Source organism: Oculina patagonica, chromosome 7 (genome assembly GCF_052425735.1).
Source record: "Oculina patagonica isolate OP01 chromosome 7, crgOcupat, whole genome shotgun sequence".
Lineage (NCBI taxonomy): Eukaryota > Metazoa > Cnidaria > Anthozoa > Scleractinia > Oculinidae > Oculina > Oculina patagonica.
The window spans coordinates 28,825,747-28,847,012 of record NC_135764.1 but is presented as its reverse complement, the minus strand read 5'-3'; the positions used below and the strand labels follow the sequence as shown (position 1 = coordinate 28,847,012).

General features: G+C 38.8%; 1 protein-coding gene across 1 annotated transcript in view; it reads right to left on the bottom strand.

The window, feature by feature from the left end:
• LOC144659347 (uncharacterized) overlaps window positions 1-21,266 on the bottom strand; it is a 96,077-nt gene that overhangs the window by 20,983 nt on the left and 53,828 nt on the right. The window lies entirely within an intron of this gene.

Genomic DNA, 21,266 nt, shown 5'->3' with positions numbered 1-21,266 from the left:
ACCTATTCTGATTTTTTCAGGTTTATTTTCACAACTGCCTAAGTTGTGTTCATAGCTGCGAGGATCTTCTCTTCATTTATTCTAATACTGTTTGCGAGATCTTTTGAAGATGACTGACTTAGATGACTTAGATGACTGACCAGTATAAATAAAAATAAAAATAAATAAATGACTTTATTTAAGGGTCAATGTATTAAGCACTGCTGTGCTAATTGAGAAAACTGTAGATAAATAAACAAAAATTGCAAATAGAACCACAGATAAACGACAACCCCAATTGCAACGTAAAGACTTAATTTAAGGAATTAATTGTCACATTGTCTTTTTGAAAAGAATGACCAGCGTAAGCAGTACGGGCGTTGCGCTTGTGTTTCTAATTTTCATTTGTAGCAGTGGTGCATGGTGAAAAGCAGACCATTAGCCGTCTCAGGGACAAAAAGAATGCAGTGTTATTTTACAATAGAGTATTGATCTGTTCACTCACCTTCTATAAGATCAGGATCCTGCTTAAGGAACCCGAATCGAGAGCGGTCATCTTTAATTGAAATAGGCCAGTTATCGCCATGCAAGTTTTCTTTGAATTGAATCAGCATTTAATATTTAAAGTAAAGTAGAGTTGGAATTCGCAAGCTAATTTGAAATTATAAAAGAAGGAAAAAATCGGAAAAAGATGCAAACGTATCTATAAAATTATGATCATGCATACAGCTATTTCGAGAAACGTTGTCGGAAAAAAGCACAAAACTGCACAAGCCAATCTCTAAAGGTAGTATGGGTAGACGTATTAAGCTACTGCACGTGTTGAATACTAATGAGATATAACAACAAAATAAGCGCAATTTTCAGGTTTTCTTTCTTTTCAGACATGTAGAAACAAGGTACGTTTAGACCCTCTGAAGCTCAGAAGAATTTTTCCTCACTCAAAGACATGCGACAGTAAAAGTAAAGCTACAGATATAGGCCTCCTGAGAAGAAAAACAAATTCTCCACGTGCAAAAATACAAACTTGTAAATTTCCTCTAGGCCAATATGCAAAATTCCTGTGAATACCCAGACCACCTTTCGGCCTTGTCGCGTGCACTTTGATGTTTTTTTTTTCCGACAACCTTTCTCGAAATAGCTGTATAACGCGTGTTTGATTAAGCTTTTTTACAACATGATGGTGACATATTGCATTCTGCTGTCCCTTTTTTCACAAGAATTTAAGCTAGTAGAAACCTAGCCATGCTGATTGGTCTCCTATAGTTTTATATTCACTGATAGAAAACGATTGCGTATTACATAAAATTGTTGGTTTTGGACTGGAAGGGCCAATTCGCACAACAGGACAAATTTTGTAACAATTGGTAGATTTCTTCATTAATGTGTCACTTGTTACAGAAAACAAGTGCGAATACGTTTTTTGAGACCTAGAACTTGTCCAACAACTCAGGAAAACAAAGAAGCAGTTGTCTTATGATTGGTCCGCGTTGCACGTGCGATACATTTCGTCAAACTATCGCAAAAATTACTTGTTGCACAAGGGCAAATTTTGTCAAAACGGACAAATTTTCAAAGGGACCGTTGTCCTGCCTCAAGGCAGGACAATTCACGACAATCCGCATTCTCATGCCCCTCGTAATGCCAGATAACAATACGTTGTTGATTGGCTATTGTGTCTGGCCCACATTGGCCCTAAAAAAACACGCACTCAAAATAATGGCTGCGGTCACATCTACGACGTAACTAAAGTTTAACTATAGTTAGTCTCAAGTTACGTGACGTCATACCTAACTATAGTTAGTGCTTTCGGTCGTCTTCGCGGTCACACCAATGCACTTAACTATAGCTAGTTCTGATTAGCTTTTGAATAATTTCGAATTTAAATTAGTTCATGGCAGCCCTTGTTGTTGATCTGTGTCTAGTTGTTGCCCTATTTTTTTCTATTTTTGCACGGCTTTTCGGCGTTGAAGAAAATAAAATGAAGTAAGGATGCTGGACGCCGAAGAATTCAAGCTTTATTTTTGCTGACATTGGTGATATGTAATTTCTTGGCACGTTGTTTCTCTTTTTACCTTCCCTTCACGCTTTGTTTTGCATATTTCTGTTCATCTCGTACGTACGAAAAGAATTGTTGCATTCTGATCGGTTTTTCGTTTGTAAACTTAAGACTAACCCATGAACCTTGCTTGGGTATAACTGTAGTTAGTCTGTATTGTTTTGGATCAGCGAGGCGTAAATTTTCTAACTATAGTTAGGGTGAACAGAGAAGCGGTCACATTAGCGAAATAGCTAACTATAGTTAACGCCGTCTTAAGGTCGCGGGGGATATATACAGCATGAATAAATTCATGAAGCGAAATTTTGCTTGACCTGCATCTTTTAAAACGCTTATTCCTCGGCTGTTATGAATGCGATTAAGCTCAAATTTTACAGAGACATAAAGAAATGATAAAAAATTATGTATGTCATCTTTTATTTGGTAGATTGTACCTACGGCGATGTTATAGCCACGATACTGCCAAATTGGGAAGAACATGATTTCGTGGCAGAGTTTGTAGAACGAGTAGGAGACAGCACACTGTGATCTTGTGAAAAACTAATCAGTCAATATCTCTAGAGTGTCATAACAGAAGCGGATTTTTTAATTTAAAGTTTTCCAGCAAGTTATGGCGGTTTAAATGCGCAAATTTTAATTGAATGCCTTCCACCTCTTTCTAAAAGCGCTCTTTTAAAATTCCGCCTCTGTTATAACACACTACAGTATTCCTAGTTTACCTCTCTGCAGTGGCAGCTCATGAAGTTCTATATCCGCGCTGAATTCTCTGCCACAAAATTGTCGGAAAAGTCCAAACTTTGAGATTTCCGAAGGTGTCCCGATCAAAAAACGGTTTCAAAATGGTAATTATGGTAATTATATTCCACGCTTTTATGACTCACAATGCGTTTTCAAAGAGACAAACAATACTTGGCTTCACACTAGAAGCTAAGTTAGTTTCAAGTCAGCACTTGACTCGAGTGCACTTAAAAATCTTAAGTCGTATTTTAAAAAATCTGGCTTCACACTTGATGACTAAGTATATTACTTGAGGTACAAGCTGTCAATCATCTTTCGCGGGATAAAATCAGTCACGCATAATTATCACAAACACGATTGCACGCTTGTGAAATCATTGTTTGAAGGAGTCGGCGGGATAAAGAATATTTGTTGCGGCGCGAAGAAGTGGCCAGGTTGAAATAGTGGCTGCACGTGTGGCTGGTTTTGAAGAACCGCATTTCGTGGTAGAAATGAAAACCGATGGTTAAAGCCCTCTTTGATAAAAGGAAGTTAAGGTCGCGCAGGACCCTTGCTCATTAATAAATTCATTAGTCAAATTTCTTGAAGGAGTGCTATCTTGTAAAGTTTTAATTCGCTACATTTTGAACATCGATTTCTCTAAAATTTTTCAAGGATATAAAGGGATGATGGAATTACATCATGATTGTCCATTTACTGAGAGATGAAAAACAGTCAAAATTGACCACATTTGGTTTTTATTTATTTTCTCAGGAGATATTTACAACTGAGAAGAAAGACATACCTCTTTTGAAAGGTTATAGAACAGGCTTTCAGGAAAAAATGTTTTTGTCCAAAACAAACCATAATATTTTTGAATATATTAATTTAATTACCTTAAATTACAATAAAATGGCCAAAAATTTTGGACAAAAAGCAACAAGTTTCACAAATGTTTAAGGTTATAAGAAAAAGTTAAAAGCAAAAATGTTCCTTGTTATTTTGGCAACATATTCAGCAATTCTGGCTGAAAAAGAATGAAACAAGAATTTATTACAATTTATCTAAGCAAATTTTTAACCTAATTTGCATAAATTAGCATAAATATTTAGGTCAAGTAGCGTCACAGAATTTCGAATATTTTGTTACTTCTGTTGTCCTAAAAACCCTTTTCCTCAAAATATTACGATCTCCTTATACTCAGAGTTAAATTCAGACATCCATTCTAAGCAACAAGCAAGGTTTTGTACGCAGAAAGCAAATATAAATAACATTTCATTGCATATTAGACCATGTGCCCTCGTACGGTTCGTACCAAGTACACAACTCTCACCTTGATTTCGATCGATTCATCGCTTGTATTTCGCAGTTGACGATCAAGATCAATAGGCATCCCATTATTACTGCCTTCTTTCTCTAAAAACAAATTCAAAAGCTCTCTCTTCCCTGACAACCGCAATCGACGAAAGCTTCACGTTTGACGCCATTTTGAATTGATTTTTGTCCGAATCGTGAAATACGTCGTGTAGGCCACATTCAAGTATATTAGCTCAAATTTGCGGGGGGATTGGGTAATTATCTTGTCACGCATTCTACAAAATTTTGTAGCGATTGGACGAAGAATAAATTTTCAGTGATTTTTTTCGTCATCGTTCCTGAAGGAACGATATTTAAAGAGGGTAACCCAGTTGAGTTAACTGCAGATAATGCGATTTTGTGTCCAAGTTTTCGGCTAATACAGCGCACCGAGTTAAATGATTATATAACCTAGTAATGAATAATAACCTCTTTTGTGTTATGACAAAAACGAAATTTTCGATTTCAAAAACTGCTAGACGTTATCTGCTTCTAAGAGAGTAAAAATGTGAAATCTAAACTTTGAAACGTGCTATCTTCATTTTGAGAACGAAATTTCAAAATTCGCTCTTGTCATAACACAATAGGGTGCGCCAAGTTCATGTTCCTCGCGGATCAACTCCTGAAATTCTTTATCGGCGAAGAAAACTTGGACACAAAATTGCAGGATTTTCCGCTTCCGAAGACCTTCCGAGTCAATGTTTACAACCGACGTGTGCTATATTCGCAGCAGTGAATCTAATTATGATAATTCGCTTTGTTTCAGCGCACGGGATGGGAGGCTGAGAACAATACCGTGTAATTACTTGTACAAAGAACTTTAAGAAAAACATTGTCATGAATATTTCGTTTGTTGTCGGCTTCAGTCGTCGCAGTTCGTGCCTACTCTTTAAATAAATACATACATAATGATCTCAAGGGTCCTGCGCGACCTTAAAATAGGATTATAAGTTTATAATAAGTTTAACCATATGCATCGACTTTTCTTTTCTTTCTTTGTTAACTTACATAAAAGACTCTTGCTCCTCCCAACACCAGCCGTCCATTTTGAATTTCTTCTGATTTCAGCTGGCAAGTTGTTTTTCAGAATCGTGACAACGCTGCACGCGCGCGCTTTCAGTTGGCTTCCATTTCCTATTGGCCAAGTGCATTCTCAAGTGTGGTGTAGACCATACTTGGCGGCGTACTTCGGCTTTTTTGAACTACGAAAGTTTCCATGGTCACCAAGAAAAGTTCAAGAAAGTACGTTTTACCCCTTCACACTCAAAGTAGGTTCCAAGTGCACTTAGACTATACTTTAAGCTCTAGTGTGAAGCCAAGTAATTCCAGACGCAAACACATCAAATCACGCGCGCGTGCTCATATTTTTTATGCAAATATCTCGTCGTAAAGTTCTCGATGTCAGTCGTTGAACTTCGTGCATACGCTTTAAATAAATGCATAATGATGAGCCTAAGGTGTCCCCCGCGACCTTAACTATAGTTAGTAGTCTAGATGTAACCGCAGCCATTGTTGCGGTAGTATGCACCGTGATGTGGCTTTCACTATCATAATTCAGCCGCAAAATCTTTCCGCGATAGGCAAAATGTTTATAAGCGAAGTGTTTGCCCAATGTAAGAATGAGAAAAGAAAAAGTCATCTTGAGACGGCTCATTATTCCACTGCATGAGAACACAAGACCTTAACTTATTTTTAATTAAACTTTTCACTCGCGGCGTCTAAAATCTGTATCATAAAGCAAAGAAAGAAGCCTAAGCCATGTTTTATTCTGTCATAAAACACTCCGGGCATTTGAGAACACTCGAGAAATGTAGAAAACATGAGCCGCAGGCGAATGTTTTCTACATTTCCCTCGTGTTCTCGTGTTTTATGACAGTATAAAACATGGCTTAGGCTTCTTTATTTGTTAAATAGTTATAGTATTGTCAATTCCATTGGCTCTGCATGACTTGCCTGAGTGTGATACTTGGGTGTTCGCGACAAAGGCGTTCGATAACCATACCGGTCATACAATTGATTTAAAAAGTGTAACTTGACGTCACAAGCAATTACGTCACCTCATGCAAACCAGCCGGCAACCAGTCACATACAACTATATTCTTATTTGGAATCTTTAGAGAAAGGGATACTAACAATTGCAAAATACTTTATTAATCTTCAAGGTTTTCTCTACGTTCAAATTTCAAGTGATATAAATTCACTGATTGATGTCATTTATTGTTATTCTCGACGAGGAAAAAGAGAACAAAAAAGAAGAAACAAATAAACAATATCGAACACAAGGGAAAAAGTACGTGCTATGCATGACTGATTATTACATGCAAAGTGATTATAAAACACCAGAGTTATAAAACAACTACACAGTCAAACAAACAAAAGATCGTCGTGATCATTGCAGCTTTGACATCTCAATGTATAAATCTGCTTATCGCAGATAGATTGTTTAGTGTATAACAGGCCCAATATAGGCAAGAAAAGGAACATTCAAACGTAGCAAAGCTCAAGAACCGGGGGAGAGCTTCCCTCCCTATTCATTCCTTTCTTAATCCCCTGTTCAGTATTTTTCCTATTTAAATAAAATCTAAGAGCATGGTACAATCTGTTTTTTGGGGCGCCCAAGGAGGCAATGGGTTCGCGGGAGAAGTAGCAATCATAACAACTCAATGGCTTAATTACGACCCTATGACAAAACAAATATCTTCCCAGCATAAAAAAAACCTCCCAGCAAGACAAACAACTCATCTTCCCAACCAGCGAAAAACCCTTGCGGAACACCTTTTTGCAGAAATGGGCCGAAGTCCATTTAAAATTCTGTAGACTCAAACAACAGCGCAATACAATAACAAATGCGAGTAAGCTATTTACGTACCCCGAAGGAAGCTGTACGATCGAACATCACTAATTTTCTCAGCAGTTCGCTGGCCAGTCGTTTGAAGTCCATTGACAGAAAGGGAAAAAACTAAAAGTGTAAAAGAAATCTGAAGACCTAGCGCCTCCATGTTTCAAGTTCTGTACATGAACTTGCTGCAGGGAATCCAGGATAGAACACGCGTCAACTAAGCAGTTTTTCCGCATTGCTTTTCTGATTAAAAACCCTTTTGTATGTACCACTTGTCTTTCTGCATCACGGAATCTTTTCAGGGTCGCCTTCTAGACAAAACAAAGAAACACTGACGATTGGAAAGTGCAACCACAAACCAGGAACTTGACCCGGCGAAGCGTAGCGTAGATCTGTTTAAGTTAAGTTCAACATATGAAGTAAAAAGACCGAACGTTTAGTCTTGACACTTAAAACAGAGATCTGTTATGATTCTGAGGACATATCGCCATGTGGTGTACTTAAGGGTTGTTCACTTGTACAGAATTTTAACAGTTGTGTGAGCCTAACCGGCGACATTGATAATTAACATTCTGAACAATCAGTGGATTGCAATATTTACCACATGTAAATGCACTTAGCGGTTAGTGATATATTCAAATATATGTTAACACTGATCAATTTGCCATAAACAAATCGTATTTGAGTAGAACAAAAATCACACCAGCCCTATCATAAATACAAAACAATTCCACCTTTTATTTTCTTTTGTAGAAAGGCAACTGAGGCAACTGTAAAAGCTAGTGTTTTTTCATCAGTATTATAGTGTTGCAACACTACATGCATAATAGCATTAATCCAATCTTTAATTTAAAATAATCGTGATCGAAAAAGGTTTTAATGGCCATTTGTTATTAGCCCGTACGTTTTTGCAGACTGTGAAAAGTCCAACGTTCACTTGTTTATTGTTAGTACAGTTTTGATCTGCTGTAAAATAGACCAAACAGGAAAAAATAATACAAAAGCCCGGCAGTACTTAGCAACACTAGCTACGTTTTCAATAGCAACCAATTTACCATAATTACGACCTCCATGTGATACTATTCAGTCTCGATCAATATATCAAAGAGGAAAATAAATAAAAGCCGGCAACACAAACGTAACGTAAAAACTACAGGTTATTTTCAGCCTTGGACAAGAACTCAGAGTCAAACCCGTTAAGGGAAGTGTGTAATACCGGCTAATGCGACGCTGTTTACGCAACACTCACTGAAGACAAAATGCATGAAGTTTACATTTTCTGACCGCTTTGAAAGGAAGTTTTAACTTTTTATTATTATAACTTTGTCCTGTTGGGGTTCTCCATTCACTGAAAAGCGGTATTTTGGTATTCACAGTGTTCATGGGTATGCATTTTGAGCCGTTTTGGTCTGAAGTTAAATAATTTGATTTGAAAGAGAGTCAATATTGCAGTTAGTCATGTTTTGACACCTTGTAACAAACGTTGCAAGCATAACAACGCGCTCTGCCTTGTATCTGTGCGATTTGCTTTTAAAACAGGAAAAACCTAAATGACACGAAAGCCATTAAGTGGGCACATTGGTTTGATAGGGCGCTCTTTCAAAGTAATGCTCACTCACTTGTGCTACGCAAGGGACCGGTCATTATTTATCGCCTGGGGGGGGGGGGGACGGAGGATTTTTTTTTGGGGGGGAGATCACTTAATATTCAGATGAACAGAAGTGGGGATCAGTCATAACTGAGAGCCCAAAAGGGGGGATCACTATTAAATTTTGGAAGGATTCAGATGCGGGACCACTAAAATCTGTTTCGATAATGACAGTTTGAGAGCATGCAAATAAATGCGCCCATTCTACTGGGAGATGATAGCATTTGTGATCTCAATTGTAATTTGTTCTAACACAACTTCATGTAATAATCGGATGCTGTCATACTGGGGAATGTGCACATTTCAATTTATATCGAGAACGTTTTTGTCAGGTTAACACGTCTATATTTTCCTTTTATGAAGTGCTTATAATAAGCTTGTATTCATCTTTGAAAATGACAGGTGAATTCTTAATTGTGAACCAAAACTCCTGATAACTGAAACATTGTGAAATAGCATATTTGTTTAAAAATAAAGAATTTATCGCCTCTCCAGGAATGGGCTCCTGTCTCAGCTCTTAACTAAATCCGATTCAACTGCTTCATTTGCCTCATGAGCTTCATCATCCATTACATTTTTGTAAGGCAAGAGTGCATTAAAGATTGTATTGCATTCGATTCGACGACTTCATTTCCCTCTTGAGCTTCATCATCCGATTTAACAACAACATTGTTAGTCCCGTACAGCAATTTGACATTGGATTTTGTGCTCTTAAAATGCCGCTTCTTGTTCTAGATTTTTTTGGTTAAGGTCATGCTAAAAATATCCTTTCCTAGTAGCCACAGCAAAGGGTCTTGATCCAAACGCCTTGTTAATTATTTTCTTAGCAAAGTCAGCATTGTTGCTATCTACAGGAGAAACTCTATCATTCCCTTCGATTGCACCGAAAATGTGTCCCGTAACCTCGATTGAGGTCAAGCTTCCAAAGAGATGATGTCCCCTCAGTCTACTCGAGTCGCTTCTTTTGGTTTTTCGGACCTTCCTTTTTTTCTTTCTTTTATCTTGACACTGATGAGTTTCTTGACATAAGGAAACTCATTTGACAGGCTGATACGCGCTGTTGTAAACCTGTCTGAAGCGGACTGAGGTTCCGTGTACAGCGCAATAATTCGCCTTTGTATTTCTTCTAAATTTCTAAATAGGCGAGTTCATCGCCTTCAAATGCAGCCCTTTTAGCCTGAAATGAACTTTTTAATTTTTTGACACACTCCGTATTTCTCACTCTTAAGTGAATTATTCGCTTTGTTCAGTTTGACAGCTCCTCTACCTAATTACTGAGCGCCCATCGCATTATTTTGCTCTTGTTCAAGCAGGTAGTTCCTGAACCCAGATTACTTGTGACGAAACGCAGTCTCATAAATCTGTTGGGCAATGCTGTAAAAAAGATCCACTTTCTTCGAGTGTGGGTTTGGCAGTAGTTTTTTGCAGGGCTCCATATCTGATAAATGAATATGGGTGCAAAGACATCGAGGAGGGGGGGGGGGTCACGAAAGTTATCGATGGTAATGAGGAGGGGGGGGGTCACTTCAATGAAATAACTTTTAACCCTCGGACGTACAAGGGGGGGTGGATGCCACCCCCCTCCATAAGGTTTTTTTCAAATTTCGATAAAAAGGATTTACTCTACAATGCTTAAACTTTCAGTAGCTATTCATTCATCCTTTGCGGAGATTTTGATATGCCAATCATGTGTCCATGGTATTTGACGTTGCCATAGCAACGTCATAAATACAAGAAGGTCTTGCCAAAAATCGTCATTTTTAACATTTTTTTTGATTTTTTCCAGTTTTTTAAAACAAAAGTGCAAGATTTGTTGATTTTTACATTCCATATGCATTTAGAATGAAACATCGCTAGCGCAAGGCCGTGCGATTCGATCAGTTACTATGAATCACCAAAGAACCGGGCAGAACCCGCATTGGTTTTTAATCTATTAACTACATCCCTCCCAGAAGTCGGGACTTTTCGCATGTATTAGCTCTAGAATTACCACAGGTGGCCCAAGCATGAAATTTGAATATATTAAAGTAAAATAGCGGCCTTAAAAAATATAAGAGTTTATATGGGTTTTAATTCTAAATAAAGTTGACGGAACAGCGTGTGGTAGTAGTGCGGTCCGGTATGTAATCCCGTGGGATTTTCGTGCCGAAATTGATTTTTTCGCTGTTTTGCACTAATTTTGGGCCGAATAATAAGAATCCGATGGGGTTCAAATTTTTCGACCGCGTCTTCCAATGTTTCTGGCTACTTAAGGATTTAATTTATGCTAATTAGATGCTAATTATATGCAGGAATAAGTTTTGCGAATATCTTTGCTCTGGTTTAAGATTAACGTACCAAACGTTATAAGAAGCTTGCTTTTGACTATTTAAGTCATTTGACTTAAATTGGTTACCACGGCAACCGGCGATGACGTCAGGATTAACTACCTGCTATTTTGGCGGCGGCCATCTTGGATCCGCCATCTTGGATTTTCGAACTCTCATTTTCAAAAGCAAAACATAGCCTTTTTTGATTAACTTTAACTAACGAATGATTTCCATTGCGAGTGATGTCCAAATAAGGGCAGAACTTTCTTTATTTTTCTTTCTTTTGTTGAGCACATGTACTTTTTTAGTTAAGCGCATGTACTTTGTTAGTACCATAGTATTCTACTCGTCTTTCTCTTGTTATGTCTAATACTAATGTAGCTAGAGTCCCGTTAAGTTGACTTGAGTTTATGCACTAAGAGCAACATCATCCTCGTCCTTATCATCAACCTGCGTGTCACCTTTGAATGGATTTGAATCGTTTTTTTCAAAACATTAACAAAGAGGAGTGCGTGGAAGCCTGTTCTTGAAACAACTACAGCGTCCCTTGCAGTCTGAATTGCAGCTGCATTTATTAAGCTCCACAACAGCTTAGAGTGCAGGGAGAGACAGGCACATAACAGGAACGTATGCTCCTTGGTGTTCGCTAAAGCAATTCTCTTTAATTAAGGGGTGGAAGATCCGGGCAGCTGGTGGTAAAGGATATGTCGCGCAAGTTTGCGCGGATGATGTAAGGGATTAAAGAAGCAGGTATTGGAGGCAACATCTCAGCTTCCAAGTTCCTGGATCGAAAGAGTTCCCATCGAAGTTCAGCAAGGGTGGTAGGTCCCGCTTTGCAGTACACTTGGCAGACAATTTCCTCTAGGTCTTTAACTTGAGTAGGCAGTTCTCCGTTGGCTAACTAGTTGAATAGCGAGGGGCAGACTGACTGAGAGAGGTGTTTGCACGGTGTGTTTCAATCCCTTGTTTGCCTTAGGTTGATCCTTGACTTGACTTCTTGTGTTTTGGACAACGAACTGACCTGCTAAGTTAACAATTTTGTTGACTTCTTTATCACGCATTCCCGAAACATCGAGTGCGTGCGAGCCAAACGGCAAATGTGTGAGAAAAAACTGGAGTAAGGACGGATTCGGAAAATCTTCAAAGCTTCCAGTGAATGACCAATTCCGGTGCTACATAATTTCTCGCCGCAACACCAATGTCATAGTTTCTAAACCCTCAATGGTATCCCTACTTGCTATCCATTTGAGCTGACAGAACATCAATAGCCTTGCTGACAGCTGCTAACTAAACAACTTTGTTAGGCTCTTTTTTACGCAGTGACTTACAAACTGAAGATTTGGAACCTGCTCACTTAAAAGTTGTTTTAATCACTTTTAGTAATTTCCTGTTTCGCTTATTTCCATCGAATATCTGTTTAATATCGCCACGTAGATGTCATTTACTTCAGCCATATTCAAGCTGGCGCTATCGTCCGCTAGCGTGTTTTGAACTGCCAGAACTAATTCTACATCGCACGCCGAACGAACAACTCATTTTACAGAACCACATTCACAATCAGCGCCGAAGGTGCGCTGAGCGTAACGCAAACAGCTCCTGTGGTTATCGATTAAGTGCTGAGGCGTTTTCTGAGGCGTTTTTTGCATTGTATTTTACTTTATTTCTAATAGCGTTGTTCCCACTTGGTCTGAAAAAAAAAACGCGGTAAATCTTTTACAGTTTCACCGGGCTGCGACTTAGGGAGTGTTCTTGCCCTTTAAGGCCGCGAAGAGGTTGATGACTTAGAAGGACGACCAGGACCTCGCCGGATAGAGAACGAGGAGTTGTCTGTCTAGGCCCGCTTTGCAACTCTTAATCGCTCAATCATACCCTTGTTATCGACCGGTTTGCGGCACTCACCGGTCTGTAAGTGACTTGATGCCAGTCTGTCCCAAGGTACTTGTACAGATGCTCAATCATTAAAGGGTTGCTTGTTAGAGTCTTATTCAATGCAAAACCCTCGTTGTAGATAATACACACCAAATGAGACATGACTTCATCGCTACTACTTGACTCTTATTTAACAAAACAACAACGACAAATTGAAATAAATAATTTGTGTTTTGTGTCTATACGCTTAAATGTGCAGCTCGAGCTGACGAGTTTCTTTCAAGGACTCGAAATTGCGAAAATACGCCTTAAGTTTTGAGTTTTACAGCTTTTTTTTTGGGTGTGAAAGTGTGCTAATAAATGACAGATTTTTGATCTCCAAAGAATACCCCTAAATGTTTCCTGATTGGCGTACAATAACGCTTCTCAAATTATTCTTACTTCATTGTTAAAGCTTTACTTACAGCTTTCCCTTCTGATAAAACTTAAAATACGCTTACCTTGATCGGTCACTCTCCTTCTTTTATGTAAGAAAAGAGAAACCCGGGACAGAACCAATAGGAACGAAACATCATTGTGCTTTTCTACCTGACGAACCGAACTTTAATTGCCTTAATAGGTTTTCTACCCACAAGAAAGAACAACTTTAGTCATACGACGCACGTCAAAAGGTCAAACTACGTTGTAAGTTTTTTCGGTGTAAAATGGAGTCAGAGCAAAGATATTACCACAAACCGTTTAAATACACGAACACTTTAAACGGAACTCTTCAATAGTATAAAACATCAGTAACAGAAAGAAGACAAATAGCGTTTGCGTTGTTACTATGGCACTAACAAAAGTCAATGATATTTTTGTAGAAAACTTTAAAACAGGAGACTAAAGAACGTTTTGCACTTAACTGGACATTGTTCGTACTGGAAATCATTCGTTAGTTAAAGTTTATTTAAAATGCTTTGTTTTGCTACAGAAAAGTGTGAGTTCAAAAATCCAAGATGGCGGATCCAAGATGGCCGCCGCCAAAATAGCAGGTAGTTAATTCTGACGTCATCGCCGGTTGCCATGGAAACCAATTTAAGTCAAATGACTTAACTAATCAAAAGCAAGCTTCGTATAACATTTGGTACGTTAATCTTAAATCAGAGCAAAGATATTCGCAAGACTTATTCCTGCATATAATTAGCATCTCATTAGCATAAATTAAATCCTCAAGTAGCCAGAAACATGGGAAGATGCGGTCGAAAAATTTGAACCCCATCGGATTCTTATTATTCGGCCCAAAATTAGTGCAAAACAGCGAAAAAATCAATTTCGGCACGAAAATCCCACGGGAGCGATTTTTCGGACATACCGGACCGCACTATAGTGGAAATAACTTGATGCGCGAACAAAAGTAGCGTGCCCCTTTCCGTTTAGTCCGGCGGCTTAGCTCGAAATTTTAGTTGAATTGTGCACTTTTTGATACAAGCATGAAACTTGGCACAATGAAAGTTGTCACCAACAGAAATTTTTTCAGATATAGTGCCAAGCCCGAAAAACACCGGTTTCCATGGTAACCTTAATTTATTAACCCTATTCAGACCGGGCTATTATGGATCATTTCAGACCTCCGTAACGTCCAGAATATTTAAGCAATCACAATGACTCTTAGGGAATATATAGTATGTCCAAACAACTATCTTTTGGTTTACGTCACGTGGGAAGATGACGTCACATCACGTGACAATTACATCATAATGTCAAAACAGCCGCCATCTTGGATCCGCCATCTTGGATTTCGAATTTTTTCCAAAACGTCATAAAACCGCCCAAAATTACTGCAAAGTACTCAAAATCAATTAAAATGTGCTTAAAACCATAAAAGGATGAAAATAATTGCATTAACATTATTTTTCATTAATAAAAACACGAAGATTACAAAATTGGGAAAACATGCCTGTCAAAATACCGTTGCCATGGTGACGTCAAGTTCCTGACACAACAACTTATCCTACCAAAGTATTTCCAGATAAATTTTAGATAAATTCGCAAAGTTTGGTAGCGTTTGGGTTGAATCTTGAAAAAGTTATAAGCGTTCAAAGTCAGGGCGGGCACTTTCAGCCCCTCCCGGTCCGGATAGGGTTAAAATCAATGAAATTTCGTGAAATATTTGTTTGTCCTGGTTTATAGACAAATACTATTATGCCAGGTAGTGATACCAAGTCGCACGTACAAAATTTAGAATGAAATGCTGTAATTTAGACTGTTCACAGCCCTATATTTTCCTACTTTTCTTCTGTTAGCGAACGGTTCACCGATCGAGAGACCTGGACGCTAGCGCAAAATGAAAGACGCGAGGGAGCAGAGGGCGGGGAACAAAAAAATCTTTTCCCATGCAATAATTTCCTATTTAATTATTGGTATCAAACAGATGGTAAAAAATAACAATTGTAAGCCTAATTAAAAGCATTCATATCTGTATTTATGAATAAAAATCAACAATAAAAGGTTTATAAAAGTACAAGAAGAAATACTTCGTGGGGAAGGGGGTAGGGGGGCCTCTCGGCTGAAAATTTCATTGCTGTTTACTAGCTGAAAATAGGAAATTTGCGTTGGCACTATATCAAGAATTGATTAGTATGCGAATGCTTGTAATCCTGCAAAGTTTGGTGCTTGTATCAAAAATCGCACAATTCAGGAGCTAAGCCGCCGGACTAGTTGGGGATCAATTTGACTGGAGTCCAGTCTATTTTAGGCCATTTCGTTACTGTCGTGGGAGTCACGGACTATATGGCGGCGATTTTGAGCTGGTTTTGGAATTTCAAAAGCGGCTAGTTGCTGAGAATGACGAGGTAGGAGCAAGCACGTTTTAGAAACGCATTCGCTTCATCCTATCATTGGTATTTGAAGTCAGAATATAAGTGGTAGCTTTTTTTGTGTGCGAAATTCGAGCCAATTTGAACACATGTCGCACGCCAGTAGCGACCAAGTGTTTATCGTATTATTATGTACGATAAACATGTTACAGTAAATCGACGTAAAATAGCTCAAAATGGCTTGAAATTACGCTGTAACAAAAGCAAACGACACTATTTCATGTTCCGTCAACTTTATTTAGAATTTGCGCTTTTATTTATCGCTCAAAATTTTTCCGTTTAAAACCCATTTAAACTCTTATATTTTTAAAGGCCGCCATTTTACTTTAATATATTCAAATTTCATGCTTGGGCCACCTGTGGAATTACTACGGTTATCCAAGTAGTAAAGGTACAGATAACTGATTTAATGAGCCATTCGCAGTTTCACAGTACTAGTGCTATTTCACAAATGTTATGCGTGTCATACATGATAAGATGTTGAATGGGCATTTCTGCCATGTCTTCGTTCTTGTTTTTATTGTATGGTCCAATTTAACATACAGTTTCTGAATTTTGATAATAAAATGCCATTTTATAGTCTTAACAGTTTGCTTTATATAATTACGACATTGCCGTTATGATTACATAATTCTGAATGAGGTGTTAATGGTCAGTGATCAATAGGCAATTCTATGCATTCTGGCTTGATTTTGCATCAATTTCCGTTATTTTGTGACTTTCTGAGAAAATCTTGAAATCCAAGATGGCGGATCTAAGATGGCGGCTCTAATGACGTCACGTGACGTCATATGACGTCACAGTTAATTAAAGTTATGTCATCTTGTGGAGTAAGTTACGGGTTCTCTTCTCAGTGCAAAATAATTCGCTACACCTTAATATGACGAAAACTCCGGGGAGGGGTTCCATCTACCCCCCCTCTTGTACGACGGTGGGGGTATGAGTTTGCTTGTACGTCCGAGGGTTATTAAAGGGGGGACTATTCTTCGCTTTTTTGCACTTCGCTTTCTCTCTAAACTCCCGCAGTCCACTCTCTATTCTCCTGGGTACCAGTGTTCATCCTCCTCTAAAGTCGATCAAGGCCACCTTGCTTACCAAAGTAACTGACGCTTTTAAACTTGCAAACAGAGTCCTGTTGAGGTGCCGGACAAATTTCTACCTTTCAATTTTCGACAATTCGCGTTAATTTTATTACGCGTACATTTTGTTCGCGTTGTTAAAATGCTTCGTTATATTCCTAGGTAATTTTTTTCTGACCCAAACGCGATGAATGACATGAATTGTTTCTTTCTTTGACGTTTCTCAAAAGCAAAAGCACTGTTTACACGGACGCGGTTTCATTTGTAAAGCATCCTTTCGTTTACACGGCGCCGATCGAGACACAACTGAAACCGGGTCGTTTTGAAAACGCTCTCAAAAGTGGAGCGTTTCAAAACGATACGGTTTCATTGGTCGTGTAAACAGCAAAACCGCATCGATTTGAAAACGGTCAATTGTTTTGCCACAAATCGACTGGGTCGCGAAGAGTAAACATGACGGACCTCGCACAGAGCGCAGCGCTTGCATATACAATCACGTTCGAAAACACTTGGAAAACGGTAGGATATGTTTCAAGTAAACACTTTCCTGGGGAGTACTCCCATAAATTTCGGATAGGGGTGTGCCGCGAAGGTTCTTAAACCCTGACCCTATTAAAGGATAAAGAAAGCGAAAATTGATACCCTTTTTAAGGCCCAAAACCGAAAAATAACACCCTATTCAAGGGGAGGTAAAGCGTTCCGTGACGACCCAAATAACGGTTAACCGTGCACGGCAAAACGCAAATCTTTATAAAATCGCTTTACTAATACTTGAACAGAAAGTTCAGTTTTAAAAATTCCTTTTTTTTCCGTTTAGCTGGGCGTTTATTTTAGCTGATAGAATTTAGGTACCCTATCTAAGGATCACACCGGGAAAACATTGCCAAAAGAAGCAAATGATACCCTATCCCGCGGCACATACCTATATATACCACATATGGGAGTACCCCCCCCCCCCCCCCCGTGTCGTTTTCGATGCAGTTTCGAGGTCATGAAACCATGTTGATTTATAACCGCGTCCGTGTAAACGATGCCTTACTAAGATTACTTGCGATGTATTCATTTTAGCTTCTTGATCTGTCGCATCCGCCAGACGTCGTTTAGTCACGTGATTGTTAGAGGGATTTTGTTAGAGTCTGTTCCTCACTCTACCGTCTTTAAAACACTCATTTTTTTACATTATTTGAAAATCTGCTGAAATGATTTTGGAAAATATTGTGTTGTTCCAGACTCTTTCCCAGTCGCTCCCGAGGCGGTTTTGACTAGAACGCATTGCATCAAGGGAAGCCCGCCCCGCAACCCTCGCCTCATTCCGTATCAGTCTTTTATCGCCTTTAGGAACAAATAAGTAGGGACTGGGAACGAGTCTGGCGTTGTTTTTTGTAGACAAAATAATTTAATTTCGAAGGCATACAATTCCCTGAAGTAAAAGTACTTGGTAAATAAAATTATGTTTAAGCTTCTGGTGGTTGAATGTTAGAAGAATGGTGTATAGATTCCTGTAAAAAAATTATTTGGGCAAATGTTAAAGAGCGACGTGAGAGCTTTTCGAATTCGGTTAAAAATGCAAATATTTGACCTTCCGCAGTCAACTTTGAAGTTACGGGTCAGACATGAATTTCAATCCGTGCACAGGTCTTAACCCATTTTAGGTCAAACTTAGCACATACAAAAACATCATGAAATTTTCTAACCTTAATATGCTGTAAAAGGCAGGTCCAAAGGCCATTTAAGCACGAATCCGGCTGTAGTGATTCGTCGCATTTGAGCTTCGTTTGTGCATGTAATGTCCGATGCACCGCGCCAACTGTCAACATATTCAATGGTCGAATTCCAATCTTTGATCAACTTTCGGCGCATCTCATCACCACTGCATCTTCTTCGACGGCATAGCCTTTTGTAAAGTATTGCTTGGTTTATAGTACACAAAAATATTACATCTGATTGCTGCTAAAATGGCACAAAAATGTCGGCGCTTACAGGCTAATTTGCACGTAGCCGTTTTTTCGTCACGCAATACTATGTCATGACATGTTAGCAGGTGGCGGGGGGAGGGTGGGGAGGGCTAAATTGCTTGAAAGAAGCTCGATTTACCTCTATAACCTCGATTTAACGAATTCCTCGGTTTAACGAACGATACTCTTCGCTCCAGGTATAATAAAATGCGTAGGAAAAAAATACGTAAAATAAAATACGTAACCTCGATACTGTATAAAGAAACTTCCTAACAGTGAACGCATTTTGCGAGTCTCTTGGCCCTTAGATATATAACCTTATATCGAGGTTTAACTGTACATGCTCCAGCCTCGAAACATCAATAACTCTGATTTAAGAAAAAGAAAACATACGTTAGAAGAATTTCGTTCTCCCTTGCTTGCGTTATCTATGCTTAACCCTGAAATAATTTATCACTGGTTGCAGGCGAACACTATTCTTAGTTACAATAGCTTTTTTGGGCCTTTATTTTTTACTAATTATTAGCTTTGCTTTAGTCTGTTCACAAAAATCGTAGAACAAATACCGCTGCTAAAAAGCTTGCCCAAGGTTATAGCGGCATGCCAGTGGTATGATCATGGCTTATCGCTGCAGGTAAGAGTGCTGCTCTTGACGCAAGTGGTGCGTGCAACAGACATCAGTGCTCTGTTTATACAGACATAACTTAAGGGTGGAGCAGAATCAGCTCCTTTTGACTAATAAAAGCAGTCTGAAATGTGAAATAGTGCTTTTTTTTTAACCTGATTGGTCACATTTAGGGACCTTCCCCGCTCGTTCTTTCCCCGCTCGCTCGCCCCGCGTTTTCCCTCTTTCCCCACAAACCGAGAGCCTGGAACAGGCTAGGTTATTATTTATAAATGAGCGGCGGGAGAGGGGTGGGGATGGGGAAGCGCGTGTCAGAGGCGTACTCTGATCTCCCTTCGAGTAACTCAGTATTATACCACATTATACCTTTATTTTCTTATCTAATACAAACAGGCCAATCATCATGCCACAAACTGGAAACAATGGCCTGGGCTTAAATTTGATACGCACTTCTATCCTTCATTTATCTAATTTTGAAAACAAATAAGCAGCCCACCCACCCATCCTTCACAAAAAATGTTCCGACCTTTTTAGTTGATAAATAATCGCTGTTTGTGTTGGAAATCTGTCCTTACGGGTGGGGCTTCTGACAGGAGGTCTGCTCTCGGGACGGATGATATTGTGACCCATAAGTAACATCATAATTTGCTTCCGGTATATCCAGGCATGTTTGATGGCTTGTACTGCGTAGTAACCATGTCCCTTTTGAGCTTTTTTGTTTTGGACCTGTTATAATTCGTCGACAGTCGGCAAGGAGCGTCTTTGAGTATGCTAGAAAGTTGAGTGATTTCAATAGGCCTTTAATTACTGTTTAATTCCCCTTGGAGCCATCCCTTGTTGGCAGTGGCTCGTGTAATTAACGTACTTGTGCATTTATTTTGCATGCTTGTTGAGTACAGCGAAGTTTTCAAGGGCTACCTTAGTAGCTTCCTGAGTGAAGTAGGGTATTTCACTGAAAAGAGTCATCATTTTTTACCTGGGCCCAGTTGGTCGAAGGGCGGATAACTCCGGCTACCTACCGGATAAATCGCTATCCAGTGGTAAGTGCTAACAAAACATGCTACGCTATCCACTGGATAGTGATTTATCTAGTGGATAGCGTTATGCGCCCTTACTGGTCCCTGTGGATGGGGATGAAGCCAATAGGCTGTGACTGCTCATGTTAGAGCCTGTTCCTCAGATTTGCAGCTGCAGCTTTGTACTAATTTTGTCAAAAGATTAATGTAGGGCTTTTTTCGTTTGATGTTTATTGATGAGATATCAACTGAAGTTGATAAATTTGCACATGTCCTGAATCATCTGTACAGAAAACTTGGAGAGTTCAGAGCAGGAAACTATTTCACAAATGTTATGCGTGTCACACATGATAAGATGTTGAATGGACATTTCTGCCATGACTTCGTTCTTGTTTTTATTGTATGGTCAAACAATTTAACATACAGTTTCCGAATTTTAATAATAAAAAGCCATTTTATATAGTCTAAACAATTTGCTTTATATAATTACGACATTGCCGTTTCGATTACATAACTCTGAATGAGGTGTTACATAACATCTAGCGCTAACACAATCCACAAACTAACTAATGGTCAATGATCAATAGACAATTCTTTCTCTTTGTCACATTTTTCCACCTTTCGCAGGCTTTCAACTTCATTGCAGCCAAAGAAAATCGCGGCAGTTTGATTTTTCAAAAAAAAAAAACAAAACAAAACACCGCCCTGACAATTTCTGCGACATAATTAGCAAAAATATAAAACCTATTGTTTCCAGGAAAAAATAAAAACCAGAGAACGAATTATATAATCAGACATTTTTCTTTCTCGTTGGAGGAAAAAGTACGCTACTGCAGTTATGCTCGTGTTAGCTTCCTTGGAAACACTGATTTTAAAATTGACTTATAGAAATCTTAATGTTGTCCGGTTATCGGTCAAAGGTATGTAAGTACGATAAAAGATAAAATTTAGAGTAGTTCG